Genomic DNA, 15,460 nt, shown 5'->3' on the forward strand with positions numbered 1-15,460 from the left:
CTGCTAAAATAACAAAATCTCTTCTTCCAGAGCATCTTCGAGGTAACTATCATCTTTACTGCTTTATTTAGAGAAACCTATTAAAAATTCTTAATTAATTAAAACAACTATAAAAAAACGTATAGAAAGAACAGCACCAGCCAAAAGCTGTCAGGCATAGAACAGAACTAGTTACTTAAACTTCCTGTGTATCTGAATACTCATTTCTATAATTCCATGGAAAAATTACAGAATTATGTGGATAAAACATGTGGGAGGGGAAACATAAAACTAAATAATATGCCTACTAAAATAAACATAAAGAAATTAGAAACAAGGAAATCTGACAATGTAAATAACAGTTGTGTTTAATAGTTATATAGTTAACACAGAAAAGGACTATAGGGGGTTTTTTTTTGGCATAAGTAGATGGAGTTCTGTTCTATTTGAGATGTAAAATAACATTATCTTCTCACTTTAATAGTTTAGTCAAATAATTATGGGCTATAATTATCTAAGCATAAAGTAATTATAATTTCCTTAGGCAAATACATACTAAAAGTGTTCAAATGAAAATGAGGAACTGTGAGCTTAGGCATCTGGAGATATGGCTTTGTCATCATTTGGGCTAGACTTAGTGTATTAAAATTTAAAATGGTGCCTCAGTATTAAAATTTTAGATACTGCCCATAGTATAGCACTTTAGAAAGAGTATTTCCTGGTAAAAGCTGTCCCATTAAACTTAAATAATTAAAACTTAATTTTTTAATTATTTAAAAGTAACCAAAGGACTCTTTCAACAAAGTAAAAAAGTTTGTATTTAATCTCAACTCAACCAAAAAAAAAAAATCAGACAAAAAATATGAAAAAAACAGTGTTAAAGGAAAGGGACATCAGGCAATGAAGAACAGTGATCCCTGAGAGAAGAGTCCTAAGATTGCTTACTACCTTGAGAATATCTAGGACACAGCACAGGGAGGGAGAACTCAGGTGGAGCCAAGTGGACTACCTGAGTTAAGGAGACAGAACTGAGAGTATTGAGGCTGAACTGACTGAGGTGGCGAGATTTCACAGGCAGAGTAAAGGAAAAAATACAGCTGTCCAGAGACAGAATCCCTGAGATGTGCAGAAGGTTCTCCAGACCAAGTATTCAGTCTTGCCCCAGGAGTAGAGAATAGTTACCCTTAGACTAAACGATGCTCTAGTCCCACATAACAAATCTTAAAAGCATTACCCAAAAGATCAAAATGTTTCCAAGTAACCTAACTATGACCCAGAACAAAGCTCAAAAATATTTGTAATATTTGTAGGAATACAAAAATACCCAGCACCTAACAAGCTAAAATTCCAAATGTCTGGCATTTAATCAGAGATTATCAGGTATATTTGTTTTCTATTGCTGCATTACCAATTATCACAAATGTAGTGGCTTAAAACAACACTCATTTATTATCTAACAGTTTTGTAGGCCAGAGTTTGAGTGGGCTGGTCTGCACTCTCTGTCAAAGATCTCATAAGGCTGAAATCATTGTATCTGCCAGGCTAGGCTCTTATCTGGAAGTTCTAAAGAAGAACCTGCTTCTAAGCTCATCCAGGGTATTGGCAGAATCTAGTTTCCTGCAGCTGTAAGAATAGGGATCCTATTTCCTTGCTGGCTGACAGCCAGGGGCTGTTTTCAAGTTCTAGAGCGGACCTGCATCCCTCGTCATGTGACCGCCCCCCCATCTCTATGCCAGCAATGGCACATAAAATCCTTTTTATGATTCATATCTGACTTCCCCTTCTGCCACTGGCCAGAGAAAATTTTCTACTTTTAAGGGGCTCATGTGATTTTATTAAGCCCACCCATGTAACTGTCCTTTACGATAACTCAAAGTCAACTGATTAGTAACCTAAATTACATATGCAAAAATCTCCTTTGCCATGTAATGGAATATTATCACAGAAGTGATACCCCATCATATTCATGGGGGAGGGATTCTGGGGGTCATTCTTAATATTCTGCCTATCACACCAGGGAAGCAAAGAAACAGAAAAGTGGGACCCATTAAAAAAATAAAATCAAATGAAAACCAATACAAAACTGATATAAATGTTAGGATGAGCACACATTCACACAGTTATTATAAATATATTCCATCTGTTCAAAAAGTTGAACAGGGACACTGAAGAAGTCAGAAAAACACAAAACAAATTTCTAGAGATGAAAATAACATTGAGATTTTTTTTAAAAACCCCAAAACTGGATGGGATTGGTGGCACATTACACATTGCAAAAGTAGAGGCTACTGAACTTGAAGCTAGCGCAACAGAAATGATCAAAAATAGAAGACAGAAAGCAAAGACTTGGAGGGCAAAAACAACAACAAAAAACCAGCACATATGTGAGCTGTGAGTTTAACTTCTAGTGGCCTAATCCATGTGTACTTGAAGTCCCTGATGAAAAGCAAAGAGGATAGGGAACAGAAAATATATTTGAAAAAATAATGACTGAAAAATTGCCTAATGTAGTGAAAACTATAAACCCAAGAAGTATCCAAGAAGTTCAATGAACACCGAGCAAAAGAAAAATAAGTAAATTACACCAAAGCATAACATAATCAAATTTCTCAAAACAAACAATAAGAGAAAGTATTAAAAGCAGCCAGAAAAAATGACATGTACATATAAGATTAGGACAGCAGCAGATTTCTCATTAGAAACAATGAAAGCAAGACAGAGAAGCAATATCTTTAAAGTACTGAGGAAACAAACCATGAACTTAAAATTCTAAGTCTACTGAAAATTTCTTTCAAAAATGAAGCTTTTTCAAACATAAAAATGGATAAAGAACCCATTATCAGCAAATTACCATGTGATCCATCCACACAATTCCTAAGTATTTATCCCAGTGAAGTGAAATCTATGTTTACACAAAAATTATACAGGGATCTTATTAGCAGCTATATTTGAAAAAAGTACAAAATGGAAACAACCCAAGTATCAATCACAGGTGAATGGATAAACTAGTTATGGTATATTCACACAATTGAATACTACCAATAATAAACAGAAAAGAACTACTGATACATGCAACATAGACAAATATCAAAAGAATTATTCAGAATGAAATGGCCAGATTCCCACCCCCAACAAAAAAAAGAGTATGCACTGTATGATTCAATTTATATACAATTCTACAAAGTGAAAACTAATATCTAGTGACAGAAACAGGCCAGTGATTGCCTGGGGACAGGTGTGGGGAAGGAAAGCATGAGAAGAGCAAGAAAGAGAGATTACATAGAGGCACATGAGGATACTTTTGGGGATGATGGATATAATTATCTTGATTGTGGTAATAGTTTCAAGACTTTAAATAGATGACAAAACTTGTCAAATTATACACTTTAAATATGTGCAATAAAACATGTTCTAAAAACTGGATATTGATAATGGTGGCTCAAGTATATGTATTTCCTAAAAATTTAAAACTATACTTAAAATCGGTGAAAATTTATATACTATAGTGTATAAATTATGTCCCAATAAAGATTCTAAACATGAGGGGAAACTTCAATCTTATGTTTGGTTAGGCTATGGAAATCTTATCTTACTGTAAAGTATTAAGGCAGATTAAGTATAACGGAAATCATTTCAATTCTGGTTCAAAAGAAACAACTTGTGTCTCTGTGTTTTATTTGCTTTTTTGTTGTTGTTAAGGTAGCAAACTTAGTTCATTTCCACTGTAAATGCTGAGATGTAAAAGTCATCCTGGGAAAACTGTAAACATCTGGTTACTACTTCAAACCCTGCTAGCTTATAGCTTATTAAAGATTTTAGTAATTTCAATGTATTAGGGGATGACAATGTTCAACACCTGCTTTCATTTAGAATAAAACCTGGAGGGATTTAAGATCTTTATTAAGTATCTAGAAGTTTCTTTCTTTTATGAGGTGACACAATTGCTATTGCATATAACCATACAAGAAGTGGCTTAAAATTACATTTTTTACTTTTATGACTCATAATATGAAATTTTAAAAACAAGCAAATCCAAAAAATAAGTGTTTGTATTCATAAGCAATAGCTAAAATTCCATTAGAACAACTAAATACTTTTTTATTTCTTTTAACTTTCTGGAAAAACTGTTTTATATCAATTTTACTAATTCAGTATTTCATCTTGGTACAATTAACTTTTCTTTAATTCTGAGGAATCTTCTTTTATAAAAACTAGTAAATGTCTCAAAATTTGGACTAAAAATTAAATTATACTTTATATCAAAGTAATTTGCAAATTTTAGTATTATAATCATACAACCACGAAAGAAACCAGAGTATAAATGAGATAAACCACAAATAATAGCATACAGTAAAAACTCAGGGCAGTAAATACTCCTACTACTTATCTATGCTAATCCTTTATCATGTCTAATCCTTTATTAATACCACTACTATTTCTCTTCCTAGTTAACTCCATATTTAGTTTAAGGTCTGGTAGATAAAGGAATTTTTTAAAACACCAAAATATCTTAAGAATTATAAGATACTTACTTTTAGACTGGTGATTTACATCACTATGAGTAAAGTTCATTAAGGGAATGAAGAACAGGGAAAGAGAGAACTAAAAAGAGGTTAAAGAGTTGGGAAGAGCAGCCAACCAGAATAGAAAAGGAAAATAATTTCCAGCCATATTAGCTGATTTTCAAAAATGCGGCTTTATTACTTTTCTAAAAATACTATTTAACAACCATATTTTAACCAATGGATCATTCTGAAATTCTTGAATATTAAAAATATATTCAGCCCTGAGCCATAAGATGGTGAAACTTAGATGTACAGTCCCTGCCTTATTACCAAATGACATTTACCAAATATCTACTGAGTGTATAAAGTATCTTGTGATAGGGGTTAAGATTACATGTAGGTAGATGACAAGGTCTTCATAGGTCTATATCCCAGTTTTGATTTAAAAAAAAAAATAGTAAGAAATGGATAATAAGTCAAAGACATTAAATAGGCACTCTGCACTAACCAGATTAATTGTAATAGAAGATTCATGGTAGGAGTTATAGAAGATGTGGCTGGAAACATAAATGCTTTATTTACTTATTTTTTTAATTGGAGTACAGTTGATCTAAAATGTTGTGTTAATTTCAGGTGTACAACAAAATGAATCAGCTATACATATACATACATCCACTCTTTTTGGATTCTTTTCCCATATAGGCCATTATAGAGTACCGAGTAGAGTTCCCTGTGCTATACAGTAGGTCCTTATTAGTTATCTATTTTATATATAGTAGTGTGTATATGTCAGTCCCAATCTGCCAATTTATCCCTACTCCCCCTTTCCCCCAGTAACCATAAGTTTGTTTTCTACGTCTGTAACTCTATTTCTGTTTGGTAGATAAGTTCATTTGTACCCTTTGTTTAGATTCCTCATATAAGCAATATCATGATATTTGTCTTTATCTGTCTGATTTACTTCACTCAATATGACAATCTCTAGGTCCATCCATGTCACTGCAAATGGCATTACTTCGTTCTTTTTTATGGCTGAGTAATATTCCACTGTACATATGGACCACATCTTCTTTATCCATTCCTCTGTTGATGGTCATTTAGGTTCCTTCCATGTCCTGGCTATTGTAAATAGTGCTGCAGTGAATATTGTGGTGCATGTATCTTTTGAATTATGGTTTTCTCCAGATATATGCCCAGCAGTGGGATCGCTGGATCATATGGTAGCTCTATTTTCAGTTTTTTAAGGAATCTCCGTACTGTTTTCCATAGTGGCTATACCAGTTTACATTCCCACCAACAATGTAGGAGGGTTCCTTTTTCTCCACACCCTCTCCAGCATTAACTGCTTATGGATTTTTTGGATGATGGCCATTCTGACGAGTGTGAGGTGATACCTCATAAGATAAATGCTTTAAATAATAAATATTTAAAATACAATGGAGAATTTAGAACAGAGGTTCCCAAGCTTTCTCGTTTCATGATACCCTAATGTCTCAATTTTTTCATTGTGCTTCTAGTCTGAACAATGTACCTAACAGTTCTGTTTCATAAGATATTGTAACAAATTAATAACTATTTGAAAAATAATACACGTAATTTGAAAGAAAAAAGTAATCTTATTTCATTCTTAAATAACCATGATCACTTCCCAATGAGATGTGTGTATCTATTGGGCACTGTGTAACTTATCAAACTTTGGGATTAGATTTGAAAGTGCCACCCTTATCTTCTATTCCACATTGATTTCCCATAGTATTTATCATTATAGCAGTGAAGGAAAAACCAGGAACACCCAGCTTCATCAATATGTGACAAAATCAGAAGGCATGTCATTCGACCTAATGCTGAAACTCCAACTACCTTGAAGCCAGTAGATTAATGGTGATGGTAGGAAGTGAAGTAATACTGTGTTTCCCTCAAAAACTTAAAATATCCTGTTGTACCCTCGTGAATTCATTTTGGCATCCCAGGGTACCTCAGATTTAGGAACTCAATTTGGTAACTGCAGATTTAAACTGATCTTAATAGTGGCAACAGCATTGTTCAACTGTAAATTTCTCCTTCAAGGTTGAATGTAAAAGTCTGCCATAATATAAAGCTGATTAATGATACCCAAAAGTACTAAAATGTGATAGTATGCTATGCAATTCTGAAGAACGCTTTCATATCCTCAAAATATTTAATGACAATTGTTTTTAAGGTAAAGCCCTCTCTGACATTCATATTGATAAGATAATTTAAGGATTCCTGGAGAAGAGGGAGGCCTGTGTATCAAAAATATGCCACATTCACATGGGCCATAAAAACCTTTGTAGGTAATGGTAAGAAAATGGTAGAGTTGGAAACTCCAAAGGCAGTTTCTCCACAGAAACACAGGAAAACAAACAAAACCGGGAAACTACTTATAATCAACTTTAACAAAAATCTGGGAAACAAAGGTTTACTGCAACCAAACAAATGCTTGATCAAAAAATGCAATGAATACTTGGTAGGAGAGCTCTCTGGCATTTTAATTTATCTTTGCTTCATCCCTCCTCCCCCCCACCCCTAATGGTTTGGTGATAGTCCTGAAGATAGCAGGCTGCATTCCTGGTACAGGGTCCCAGTGCCAGAGGGAGCAGAGAAGACTTCATACTCAAAGAACTGTGGATGCCTGCTCTGACCTCTCTGAAGGCTCCCTGAAGGACTAACAGAAAGGGTTTACCTTCTTTTCACCTGAGAAATCTCTCAGGACAGAGAAATAGCTAAGCGGAGGGCATCTAAAGGCAAATGAAACAACCACTGAAGCCAGGAGCAAAGGATATTGTTGTCTATATTGTTTAATAGACATCCTAGAGTCTTGGCGAAAAGCTAGGGAGTAAACTGTTTTAAGGAATAAGAGCTTTGCAATGTTTCCACGTGTTACTGGAAAACCAGAAGGCTAGATGCAAAAGGAGACATCCTCAGAAGAGATCTGAAAAGGTCCTAAGCTCTCACATCTGGCAGATCTTCAAGCTCTGTGCAAGCAAAGGCAGAGTTACAAAATGCCTGGGTGAATGTTGAAGGTATGCCTTGGCACACAAACACAGAATTCAGCTGCAAACATGGCAAATTTTCTTTCTGCTTGCAGGCATTTGGAAGTCCTAGCCACAGCAATCAGAGAAGAAAAAGAAATAAAAGGAATACATATTGGAAAAGAAGTAAAACTGTGACTGTTTGCAGATGACATGATACTATACATAGAAAATCCTAAAGATGCCACCAGAAAACTAGAGCTAATCCATGAATTCGATAATGCTGCAGGATACAAAATTAAGGCAAGAAATCTCTTGCATTCCTATACATTAACAATGAAAGATCAGAAAGAGAAATTATGGAAACAATCCCATTTACCATCACAACAAAAATAATAAAATACCTAGGAATAAACCTACCTAAGGAGGCAAAAGACCTGTACTCGGAAAACTATAAAACACTGATGAAAGAAATTAAAGATGATACAAATAGATGGAGAGATATACCATGTTTTTGGATTGGAAGAATCAATACTGTGAAAATTATTACACTACCCAGAGAAATCTACAGATTCAATGCAATCCCTATCAAATTACCAAGGGCATTTTCCCCAGAACTAGAACAAACAATTTTACAATTTGTATGGAAACACAAAAGACCCCGAATAGCCAAAGCAATCTTGAGAAAGAAAAACGGAGCTGGAGGAATCAGGCTCCCTGACTTCAGCCTATGCTACAAGTATAGTAATCAAGACAGTATGGTACTGGTACAGAAACAGAAATATAGATCAATGGTACAGGATAGAAAATCCAGAGATAAACCCACACACCCATGGTCACCTAATCTATGACAAAGGAGGCAAGACTATACAATGGAGAAAAGACAGTCTCTTCAATAAGTGGTGTTGGGGAAACTGGACAGCTACATGTAAAAGAATGAAATTAGAACACTACCTAACACCATACACAAAAATAAACTCAAAATGGATTAAAGACCTAAATGTAAGGCTGGAAACTATAAAACTCTTAGAGGAAAACACAGGAAAAACACCCTTTGAAGTGTTTTGAGGTGTTTGAAACACTCAAATCACAGCAAGATCTTTTTTGACCCACCTCCTAGAGTAATGAAAATAAAAATAAACAAATGAGACCTAATTAAACTTAAAAGCTTTTGCACAGCAAAGGAAACCATAAACAAGATGAAAAGACAACCCTTAGAATGGGAGAAAATATTTGCAAATGAAGCAACTGACAAAGGATTAATCTCCAAAATATACAAACAGCTCGTGCAGCTCAATATCAAGAAAAACAAGCAACGCAATCAAAAAATGGGCAGAAGACCTAAATAGACATTTCTCCAAAGAAAACATACAGATGGCCAAGAGGCACATGAATAGATAGCTGCTCAACATCACTAATTATTAGAGAAATGCAAGTCAAAACTACAATAAGGTATCACCTCACATTGGTCAGAATGGCCATCACCAAAAAATCTACAAACAATAAATGCTGGAGAGGGCGCGGAGAAAAGGGAACCCTCTTGCATTATTGGCGGGAATGTAAATTGATACAGCCACTATGGAGAATGGCATGGAGGTCCCTTAAAGAACTACAAATAGAACTACCATATGACCCAGCAATCCCACTACTGGGCATATACCCTGAGAAAACCACAATTCAGAAAGACACATGTACCCCAATGTTCATTGCAGCACTATTTACAATAGCCAGGACACAGAAACAACCTAAATGCCCATCAACAGATGAATGGATAATGATGTGGTACATATATACAATGGAATATTACTCAGCCATCAAAAGGAACCAAATTGGGTCACTTGTAGAGATGTGGATGGACCCAGAGTCTGTCATACAGAGTAAAGTCAGTCAGAAAGAGAAAAACAAATATCGTATATTAATGCATATATGTGGAACATAGAAAAATGGTACAGATGAATATTTCTGCAAGGCAGAAATAGAGATGCAGACATAGAGAATGGACGTGTGGACACAGAGGGGGAAGGGGAAGGTGGGATGAATTGGGAGATGAGGTTTGACATAAATACACTACCATGTGTAAAATAGATAGCTAGTGGGGACCTGCAGTATAGCACAGGAAGCTCAGTTTGGTGCTCTGTGATGACCTAGATGGGTGGGATGGGGGGGAGGGGAGAAGGGAGGTCCAAGAGTGAGCGGAAATATGTATACATATAGCTGATTCACTTTGTTTTACAGCAGAAACTAACACAACATTGTAAACCAATTATACTCCAATTAAAGAAAAAAAAAAAAGTCTGTCAAAACACTAGTTGACCACTAACTTAATGGAGACTTCAGTGACCACACATGACAAAAAATACAGTCTTTAGCCAATAAAGTCACTAAACAACTACACCCTGTTTCAAACAGCAATAAGAAATTATAGAAAAGGGGAGTATCTTCCAGTTACACATTATAATACTCACCATATCCAGCTTTCAATAAAAAATTATGAGGCAAGCACAGAAATAAGAGAGTATGGCCAATTCACAAGAAAAGCAGAAATTCACAGAAACCATCCTGCAGGAAGACATTGGATTTACTAGACAAAGACTCTATACCCACTGTCTTACATATGGTCAAAGCTTATATGTGGTCAAAGACCTAAAAGAAACCAAAAGGAAAAAGAGAGGATGGTATTTCAACAAATAGGGAATATTAATAAAGATAGAGAATTTATAAATAAGAACCAAATAGAAATCCTGGAGTTGAAAAGTACGCTAACTGGAATTTTAAAAGTTTACTAGAGATGTTCAACAGCAGATTTGAGCATCCAGAAGAATAAGAAAACTTAAAGATAGTTGAACTGAAGCATCCAGGCTTAGGAACAGAAAGAAAAAAAAAAATGAAGAAAATTCAACGTAATTCTATGTTACTTCAATAATTGGGGAATGAGGGACATTACATGAAGGGAAACATTGATAGGAACTACAGCTGACTTCTCATAATATTGGGTTGGCCAAAAAGTGCCTTCGGTTTTTAAATAAAAAGACACATTTCACACTTTCACCAAGAACTTGATTGAACAACATATTCACCCTTTTGTTCCACTACCTTCTGCCATTTTACAGGCAACTTCATAATTCCATCTTCCCAAAATGTTTTATCTTTTTGAGCAAAGAACTGTTCCAGGTACCTTTTACAGTCTTCCAGGGAAATGAAATTTTTTTCCATTAAGAGAATTTTGTGAAGACCTAAATAAATGGAAATATGAAGGTGCAACATCTGGTGAATACGGCAGATGAATCAGAACTTCCCAGCCAAGCTGTAACAGTTTCTGCCTGGTCATCAAAGAAACATGCGGTCTTGCATTATCCTGGTGGAAGATTATGGTGTTTTCTGTTGACTAATTCTGGACACTTTCCATCAAGTGCTGCTTTCAGTTGGTCTAACTTGAGCAGTACTTGCTGGAATTAATCGTTTCGTTTTCTGGAAGGAGCTCATAATAGAGGACTCCCTTCTAATCCTACCATATATACAACATCACCTTCTTTGGATGAAGACTAGCCTTTGGTGTGGTTGGTAGTGGTTCATTTTGCTTGCCCCACGATCTCTTCTGTTCCACATTATTGTACATATCCACTCTTCATCGCCCATCACAATTTGTTTTAAACATGGAACACTTTCATTATGTTTAAGTAGAGAATTGCAGGCAGAAATATGGTCAAGAAGGGTTTTTTTGTTTAACTTATGTGGAACCCAAACATCAAAGCAATTCACATAACCAAGCTGGTGCAAATGATTGTCAACACTTTATTTGGTTACTTTGAGTATGTTGGGTATCTCCCTTGTGGTATAATGTTGATTCTTCTCAATTAATGTCTCGATTTGATCGCTATCAACTTCAACTGGTCTACCTGACCATGGAGCATCATCCAGTGAGAAATCTCCAGCATGAAATTTTGCAGACCACTTTTGACATGTTTCATCAGTCACAGCACGTTCTCCATACACTGCACTGGCATTTCAGTTGCGTTTTAACCTTTCTTGAAATAATAAAGGATAATATGCCAAAAATATTGTTTTTTTCTTCCATCTTCAATATTAAAATGGCTACACAAAAATTCACCAATTTTGATAAGTCGTTTTTAAAATGCAGGCTGATATAACAGCTGCACATACAATCTAACAAAATTGTTTTGAATGAAGTTAATGACAACTAAGTGCTACTAGAGCCATCTTATGGAAAAAAACAAACAAAACTTTTGGCCAGCCCAATACAAAGAGGAAAGCTAGAAGACAATGAAATCACATTTTTAAAGAGCTGAAAGGAAAAAAACACCTATAAAGGTTTTCTACCGACAATATTCTTTAAAAATGAAGATGAAATAAACAAGAAAAAAGTGGAAAAATTAGACTCTACCACATCTTCACTACAATAAATGCTAAAAGAAATGGCTAAGGGCTAAAGGAAAATTCTAACAGGAAATCTCAAGTACAACAAGAATAAGTGAAGAATAACAGTAAGGATAAATGAGCCATTAGATATAAAGAACAATGTTTTGTTTTGTTTTTGAAAAAATACTATGTAACGAAGTAAATTAGAGTTGACCCTTGAACAATGTGGGGGTTAGGGGAACTGACCCTTCTTGCAGTCGAAAATCCACATGTAACTTAACAGTAGGTTCTCCATATCTGTAATCCCACACTCACAGATTCAATTAACCACGGATCATGTATATCCTTAAAGTTCTTAGCTCTTTAAGTAAAAACAACACTAGAAGATGTACAGTGGAACCTTGAACAACATGGGTTTGAACTGTGCAGGTCCACTTATACGTGAATTTTTTTTCACTACATACATAACTACAGTACTGTATGATCCACAGCTGGTTGAGTCCACAGACATGGAGGGCTGACTGTGAAGTTATATACAGATTTGTGACTGCACAGAAGGTTGGTGCTCCTAACCCCAGTGTTGTTCAAGGGTCAGCTGCAGATTAAGGCACAGGTAGAAGTAAAATATATTACAATGAGGATAAACAGGGTGAAGTGGAAGAATTTGCAAATATTTCTCCATAAAATTTTTAAACAGATTTGGAAGTAAGAGAGTACACTGTGATCACAGACTGTAATAAGTTCAATATGCATACTTGAATCTCTAAAGTAAGCAATAAACACACCACACACATGCACAGGCGTAATTAAAACACTGCTATGGGACATGAAAAGGAATAATGGAACTATTTGCTTCAAAAACAACTACAAAGAGAAGGAAAGGATGAACAGAGAAAAAAGAGTAAATGCAATTCAAACATCAAGATTGTAGAGTTAAATAAATATCAAAAATAATATTAAAAGGACAGTTTATAAAGGGTACATGGAAACTTTTGAGGGTTGATATGACAAAAGTTATCAAATTGTACATATCAGATACGTGCAGTTTATGTATACAAATAAAGCTGTTAAAAAATATAAGACTAACAACTTCAATTAGATTTTCAGGTTAGATAAAAAGAGGCATCTATATGATGTACATAAAATATATCACTTTAAGTAGAAAAGAACAAACAGGTTGAAAATAAAAGGATGGAAAACTTCATTAGGTTAACCTTAGGCATAAAAAGGATAGTATGGCTCTACTAATATCAGACAAAGTAAACTATAAGTCTATTTTCAGAGATAAAAGGAAATATCTATAATGATAAAAGAGTAAGTTGATCAGTAAGACATAAAACTAAATGTGTATGCTACTAATTAAAAACAAGACAAAGCAAAGCAAACAGAAAGTAAAACTCAATAGACTTAAAAATGATTTGCAATCGACCTAACCAATTTGATACCCGGCTTAATATGTTAAGAGACTTTATGAGAACTTCTCTTTGAGCTCTACTAAAGCTATGTTTTGGGAGAGATCTTGGTGTTCATGTTTATGAACAGGCTCATGGGAGGTTGCTGGTGGGAGGACTCCCTGAGTTCCGCTGCTTGTCTCTGCTTCATAATATTTGATATTCATGAAAGCTGATGCTTGTTTCTGTGTTTACATCTGTCTCTGAGCCCCCCTCAAAATGTCTGTACATCAATAAACATTTGTTCTACACAAACAAATAAACAAAAAAAACCAGAGACTAGGCGATTTCTGGGATACCATAAAGACTACAAAAATACACATTATGGGGATCTCAGAAGGAGAGAACAGGGAAAATGGCAGAAAGAATATGTGAAGAAATGATGGCAGAAAACTTCCCAAATTTGATTAATGATATGAATCTGCACATCAAGAAGCTCAAAGAATCCAAGTAAAAAAACTCAAAAGAAATTACCATTCTGAGATGCATTATAATCAAATTGTGAAAACCAAAGACAAAAGGGAATATTGAAAGCAGCAAGAGAGAAGCAACTCGTCACTTAGAAAGAATCCTCAATAAGTTTAAAAGTTGATTCTTCATCAGACAGCATAAAGGCCTGGAGGGACTGGGAGGAAATTTTTAGAATGCTGAAAGAAAAAAGCTTGTCAACGAATTCTATATATGCAAAACTAACCTTCAAAAATGAAGAAAATAAGCAATTCCCAAATAAGCAAAAGTTAAGGGAGCTTATCACTAGTAGACCTTCCTAGAAGAAATGCTAAAACAAGTCATCCAGATTGAAATGACAGGACACTAGACAGTAACTTGAAATCACAGAAAAAATAACACCAGTAAAACTAACTATACAGGTAAATTAAAAAGCCAGTATTACTATATTTTCAATTTGTAACTTTGTTTCCTGTATGACTTAAAAAACAAATGCATACAACAATGATTATAATCTAATATATAATAATATAATATAAAGGGCACACAATGTATAAAGACATAATCTGTGTCAACAAAAATATAATGATGGGGAGGCACAGCTGTATAGGAGCAGAGCTTTTGTAGGCTACTGTGATAAATTTAGGTTGTTAACTGTAACCATTAGAGTAACCACTAAGAAAGTAATTTAAAAATACACAGAAAAGGGGGAAGAAGTCAAGATGGCATTGTGCGAAGACACAGAGTTAGCGTCTTCCCACAACTAGGGTGCCTGCCAGTCGCTGGTGGGGGACTCTGACCCCCAAGGACATGGGAGGAACCCCAGAGTGAACCGGTAGGACGTAGGGGGACCAAGGGGAGAGAAGTGGAGGCCAGACAAGATCAGCCCTCCTGAGGCCGGGGAGATCAGGAGAGGCAGGCCGGTTCCCCCACCTCCAAAGCCCCATACAGGCAACGTGGGTCCTGCGGGCATAGGAAGGAGGCTGCGGAGATTAGGAGAGGCAGGTGGGAGGGGCACCCTGGGAGGAGTGGGTGAGGGGAGGAGGGCGATTGCCCTGCCCACTGGGGCCCAGGGAGCCTGCTGAGCTCCCAGGCCAATCCCCTGCCCTCAAAGCCCCCTCCAGGTTGCCTGGGTCCTTGGGGGTATAGGAAGGAGGCCAAGGGGAGAAAAGGAAAGGAAGGAAGGAGGTGCCCTTTGGGAGGAGCAGGAGAAGAGGGAGGGCAATTGGCCAGCCCACTCAGGTTTGGGGAGCCTGCTGAACTCCCAGGCCGATCACCTGCCCTCCAGGGCCCCTCCAGGCTATGTGGGTCCTTGGGGGCATAGGAGGGAGGATGGGGTGATCAGGAGAGGCAAGCAGGAGGGGCCCTCCCAGACCCCAGACTGGAGGAGCAGGAGAGGAGAGGGCGTTTGTCCTGCCCACTCGAGCAGGAAGCCTGTTGGGCTCCCAGGTGAGGTTCCCTGACCTCTGAGGCCAGGGGTGGGGGACATACCTGGGCCCCTTCTGTTCCTTGAGCCTAAGCTCCACCCCCCACAGCCCCCAGGGCCTTTTCTAGCCCTTTGGGTCCTGAGCATTGGCCCCACCCACTGCCCAAACCTCACCCTTGCCTAGGTCCCACTCTCCACAGCCAAGGCCTCCCACGCCCCCCACCCCTTTTTTCATTTCTTTTCCCTCCTCCTCTTTTTTATGATTGTCGTACTGATGTATCT

The 15,460-nt window shown here is 36.6% G+C and overlaps 1 protein-coding gene across 2 annotated transcripts in view; it reads right to left on the bottom strand.

Moving 5' to 3' along the window:
* The window catches only part of PKN2 (protein kinase N2), a 128,622-nt gene that overhangs the window by 41,109 nt on the left and 72,053 nt on the right, over positions 1-15,460 (bottom strand). The window lies entirely within an intron of this gene.

This window comes from Monodon monoceros, unplaced genomic scaffold (assembly GCF_005190385.1).
Source record: "Monodon monoceros isolate NGI ecotype Baffin Bay Population unplaced genomic scaffold, NGI_Narwhal_1 Super_Scaffold_18, whole genome shotgun sequence".
Lineage (NCBI taxonomy): Eukaryota > Metazoa > Chordata > Mammalia > Artiodactyla > Monodontidae > Monodon > Monodon monoceros.